The 4,878-nt window shown below is 36.1% G+C and overlaps 2 protein-coding genes across 5 annotated transcripts in view; both read left to right on the top strand.

Moving 5' to 3' along the window:
- The window catches only part of LOC111815985 (jouberin-like), a 68,668-nt gene that overhangs the window by 63,016 nt on the left and 774 nt on the right, over positions 1–4,878 (top strand). The gene's annotated exons all lie outside the window — the stretch shown is intronic.
- Positions 3,229–4,878, top strand: part of LOC101579400 (jouberin) — a 181,013-nt gene continuing 179,363 nt past the window's right edge. For 2 of the 4 annotated variants that reach the window (XM_023712176.1, XM_023712175.1), the window contains exon 1: positions 3,229–3,413. The gene's annotated coding sequence lies outside the window, so the exon portion shown is untranslated. The remainder of the gene's footprint in view (positions 3,414–4,878) is intronic. The other 2 variants (XM_023712174.1, XM_023712173.1) reach the window with 1 other exon arrangement.

Below are 4,878 nucleotides of genomic sequence, written 5' to 3'. Positions count from 1 at the left end.
AAAGAATTTTCCTTGTCATCCCTATAAAGGTATTCTATGTGCTTCCCCTTTGTAACAATATCTTCTTCATTTTCTAAGCCTTTCAGAGTCAAGGGTGACCTTTTTGGGCCAGCGAAATAGCTCAGTGGTCTAAAGCACCTGCTTAGGCAAGCTTAGGCAAAGCTCAGGGACCACAGTTCGATCCCCTGAGCTGCCCTCCCACACACACACACAAATTGTGACCTTTTTATAAATTTGTCAAACATTTCTAGTTCTTATTTTACTAGATGTCTTTGCATTTAATGTATCACTGTCTTGAAATACCATAATATCACTATTAGTGACATGCAGAAGGTGCTTGAAGATTATCTTTTTGAGAGAGTTACTGAATAGATGGAGTGATGAGGGTAAAATTTCATTTTAGGAAAGTAGCATGAATCAAGTTAAATTGTAAATGTTTTACTACCTATATTAGGTTGCAGAATGTCTTGGATAATTGTAAAGTTATAGTGGTCTATAAGGCCACATCCTAATTCTCAGAATTCATATCTTAGTCACTTTATGATTCTTATAGCACATATATGTGACTTTTAAATTTAAACTAATGAAATATAATTATTTGACTCTGCATTATACAGTTTATGACTATAATCATAGTCATGGCTGGATCTTAGTTGTTTATTCATATTAACCAACATAGTGCTATATGCTAGATTCTTTAGAGAGTTCTAAAATAACTAATAGAAAGAGTGATTGGAAGCTGGGACTAGCTCCTTAAAAGTTACTCTGGTAAGTTTTGGACAGATAATAGGAAGACTTATCAAAGTACAGTAGTGCACTGCTTAATACTTAATGACTGAATATTATTATTCAATTTGAAACTTTTTTACCTCTCTGTATCAGTTGACACTGATCAGAGTGTTACCCTCCTCTGACAATGACCTTTATTGTCTTTGCATTCTTTGCTAGAGTGTAGGGGTGACAGTGAGCTACATGTTATGACTTTGATTGTTTATCTAAGCATCTTTCCTGTGCCACAACTGGATTTTGTCTCTGCCTGTAAAGCTTCTCCATTCAAATTACAAATATTTGATTGCCAAATTTTCATATTGCAAAATAATATGCAAATTTGTCTGTTCTATTGCTGTCACACCTACGTGCATTTGTATAGCACTTCCTTGAAGCTCTGTTACTTTGGCTTTCTTGTCACCATCCTTTCCTTGTGCCATTTCTTCATGGTCTTCCACTTGCTACTTTAATGTCAGTTCTGCTATTAGTTCAATCACTTTCCTTGGAGCCACTTTTTTTAACCTTCCCTTCAGATTTATTAATGTGATTACTTACTGCACAGTTCAGCTTAGATGACTCTAGATGTCTCAGACATCCCTGAAGTAAACATCTTACCTAATCTCCTATCTCTCTTGGCTACTTTTAACCAGAGAATTATACTGTTTATTTGGTAGCCACAAATCATATGTGACTAATTGAATTCAGATGAATAGAAATTTAATATAATTAAATATCCAATTCATTGGTTGCACTGTCCACACTTCAGTAGCTTCATGTGACTAGTGAAAGTTCTGTTGGACAGTGCTGCCTTACAATATTCCTTTGATCCTATTTACTTTCCAAGTTGCTTAAATTGGTGACATATTATTAAGCATGTCTCCTCATTCAGTACCTACTCTTCTGGTATAAGTTGCCTTCATGCTCTGCCTACACTGCTACAAAAGCTTCTAGTTATCTCTGTGTCCTTAATTTGCAGAGGATACAAAGGCTAGAAAAATATTTTCTAGGGCTGGCCAAATAACTCAGAGGATTACAATGCCTGCAAGAAGGGGGAGGGGGGTGTTCAAGCCCTGGGCCTGATGTGCCAGCCCCACCCTCATGGTGGCTGAGACTGGGCGTGGTGGCACACGCCTATAATCCCAGCTCTTGGGAGGCTGTAAACAAGCAGATCACTATAAGTCTGACCCTAGTAGTGAGGAGACCCTGAACACCCTGTAGACCCTTCTCTAAAATACAGAAAAACAAAAAGAAGTATTTCCTATTTCGTCATGGTGTGGTGAAATAGGACCTGTCATGGGTTGGTAAAACTTTTTATTTTTCTTATAGGAATCTCTTATTTATGTAGATTGAGGGTTTTTTTGTGGTTTTTTAAAAGACCTTTTAAAGAAAGTAGAATACAAAAAAAAAAATAATAAGGTAGAATACAATATTGAAACAATGTGAGTGATTTAAATTGCTTTAATTAAGCTCATTTTAACTTTAAAAAATATTGAGGGATTGGGAAGATAGCTCAGTAGAATAAACGCTTGCCTGGCAAGCACAAGGTCCTGAGTTCAGTCCCTAGTACTGCAAGAAAAAAAGAAGAGTCCACTAAAAAGGCATTTCCGTGCATGGTGGTACATACCTATAATCCCAGCATGTGGAAGTTCAAGGTCAGTCCAAGTTACATAATGAGTTCAAGGCCACCCTGAGCTATGTATACAGAACTTGTCTTTAAAAATAAATAAATAAATAAATAAAACACCCACTTAAAATAAATAAATAAAAATAAAAATTATTGAAACGAAAAAACAAAATATTGGGTCAGCCAGATAGCTCAGGGGATTAAAGTACCTGCTTAGGCAGACACAGACCAGGGTTTGATCCCCAGCATTAGTGTTGGCTCCGCCCCTGGGGCATACTGAGATGCAGATTAAGACTGGGCGTGGTGGTGCCTGACTGTAATCCCAGCCCTTGGGGAGCTGAAAATAGGAGGGTCACTGTAAGTCTGATCTGGGTAATGAGACCCTGCAGACCCTGTACTGAATACAAAAAAAAAACCTGAAACAAAATTTTAACCACTAAAATCTGGATAGTAAACAAATGGAAAATTTGTTTCTGTGTTTAACTAGTGTATATTTTAATATTTATCATTATTTCAGACAAATATATATGATTACTTCATTTATGCAAAGTAACATCTGGCACAATAGTATAAATGCTTCAGAATCAGTCTGAAGTGTTCTAAGCAGGTGAAAAGAGAGCCATTGGAAAGTACTCTAAAAATCATTGGGGTTGCATTTTGTCAAAAAGGATATGAAACTGCCTCTGTCAGTCTTCTTTCCTTGGCTTTGTAAATCTAAGGAATTTCAAGATGCCATGTTAATGTTTTTAAAATTAAGTTTCTATTTACCATTGCTTCATTGGATGCACTTATTTTTAATAAAAGTAATATTTTATGCATGAATTCCTGTTTTAAGCTTCTGGGAGCCAATGGAAATGCGAATATCAATTCAAAACTTCGCTTGCAGCTGTACTATCCACCTACTAAGCCTCGATCTCAGTTAAATGCTGTTGAGGTTTTCGAATGGTGGTCCAGATGTCCAAGAAATCGTTATCCATCAACGTTGTATGTAACTGTACGAGGACTGAAAGTTCCAGACTATGTAAGTTAACAACACATATAAATGTATATCCTTCATTATTAAAATTAAATGACAATGTCTTTTCTCTTTTTACAAAAGATAATGGCTGTAATATTTAAATAATTTTATTTAATGGAAAGATGCCTTCAGAGATTATATATTAAGCCAATAACAGTTAATACTAAAGAGATAATTTAAACTATAATTTAAATATATATTTCAGGGTTAACAAAAATGTTGCTTTAATTTGATTTTTGATAGGGCCAGCCAGATAGCTCAGTAGACTAAAGCACTTGCTTAGGCAGGCACAGGGACCAAGCTTCAATCCCTGCATGCTGTACCAGTTTTGCCCCAGGGCACACTGAGAGAGCAACTGAGGCACAGTGTGGTGGCACTCACCCATAATCCCACTTCCTGGGAGGCTGAAAACAGGAGGATCACTACAAGTCTGATCTGTGTAGTGAGACCCTGTAAATCCTGTACTAAATGTATTTTTTTTTTTAAAGAAAATTATATTACTTTGATTTTTGAAAATTGAGCATAAGCTGGGCATGGTGACACAAACCTTTAATGCAATCACTCATGCTGAGGCAGGAGGATTGTTTGAAGTTCAAAACCAGCCTGAGCTACAAAGTGAACTGAAGGCCAGACTGAACTGCGGAGTGAGACCTTCTCTCAAAAAGACAATCAATCAATCAATCAATCAATCAATCAATCAATCTTAGATGATAAAAGGATGACTTGTGAATATTGTGAAAGTAGCTATATAAATATATGTAGACACTAACTAAATAAATATATGTCCCCAAAAAACTATTTACAGGCAAGTGTGTTAGTGTGTGCTTATAATCCTAGCACTCTAAGAGGCTGAGGCAAAGCATTGTAAATTTTAGTCAAACCTGAACAATTTAGAGGCTAGGGAGATGGCTCAATAGAATAAGTGCTTCCCTGGCAAGGGTAAGGGCCTGAGTTCAATCCCCAGTTCCGCAAAAAAACCCAAAAAACAAAAACCTGAACAATTTAGCAACTTAGAGTCTATCTCAGAATTTTAAAAAATAAACAAAAGGGCTGGGGATGTAGCTCAGAGTGAAGGCCAAAGTCCTGAGCTCATTCACCAGTACTGCAAAGAAATAAACAATTTACGGTAACAGACAGTAAGCCAGACTGGGTATGTGGGCTACCGTTTGCAGACCTCTGATTTACGTATTTCACAATGGAGGTATTTTGATAATAAATAGTATTTCTAGTGCTGTTTTCTGAAGATTAATATTATAATTGACCTTAGCAAAGAATTAGTCCTAAACTGAGAATTGTTTGCTTTGTCTCATTTTTGTTATATTAATCTTTCAGATCACTTACATATTCTACAGCTGACATTATGTCCTGTCACCACAGGGTTGGTTGGCATTGTTGAACTGAGTTATAAAAATAAGAAATGAGGGTTTTTAAAATGTCCGATTTTTATGGTATTGTTTTTTTTTTTTTT

The sequence above is a fragment of the Octodon degus genome, unplaced genomic scaffold (assembly GCF_000260255.1).
Source record: "Octodon degus isolate 3935 unplaced genomic scaffold, OctDeg1.0 scaffold00024, whole genome shotgun sequence".
In the NCBI taxonomy this organism is placed as follows: Eukaryota; Metazoa; Chordata; class Mammalia; order Rodentia; family Octodontidae; genus Octodon; species Octodon degus.
Note: the sequence above shows the minus strand (reverse complement) of the source record. Positions and strands in the feature narration are given on the sequence as shown.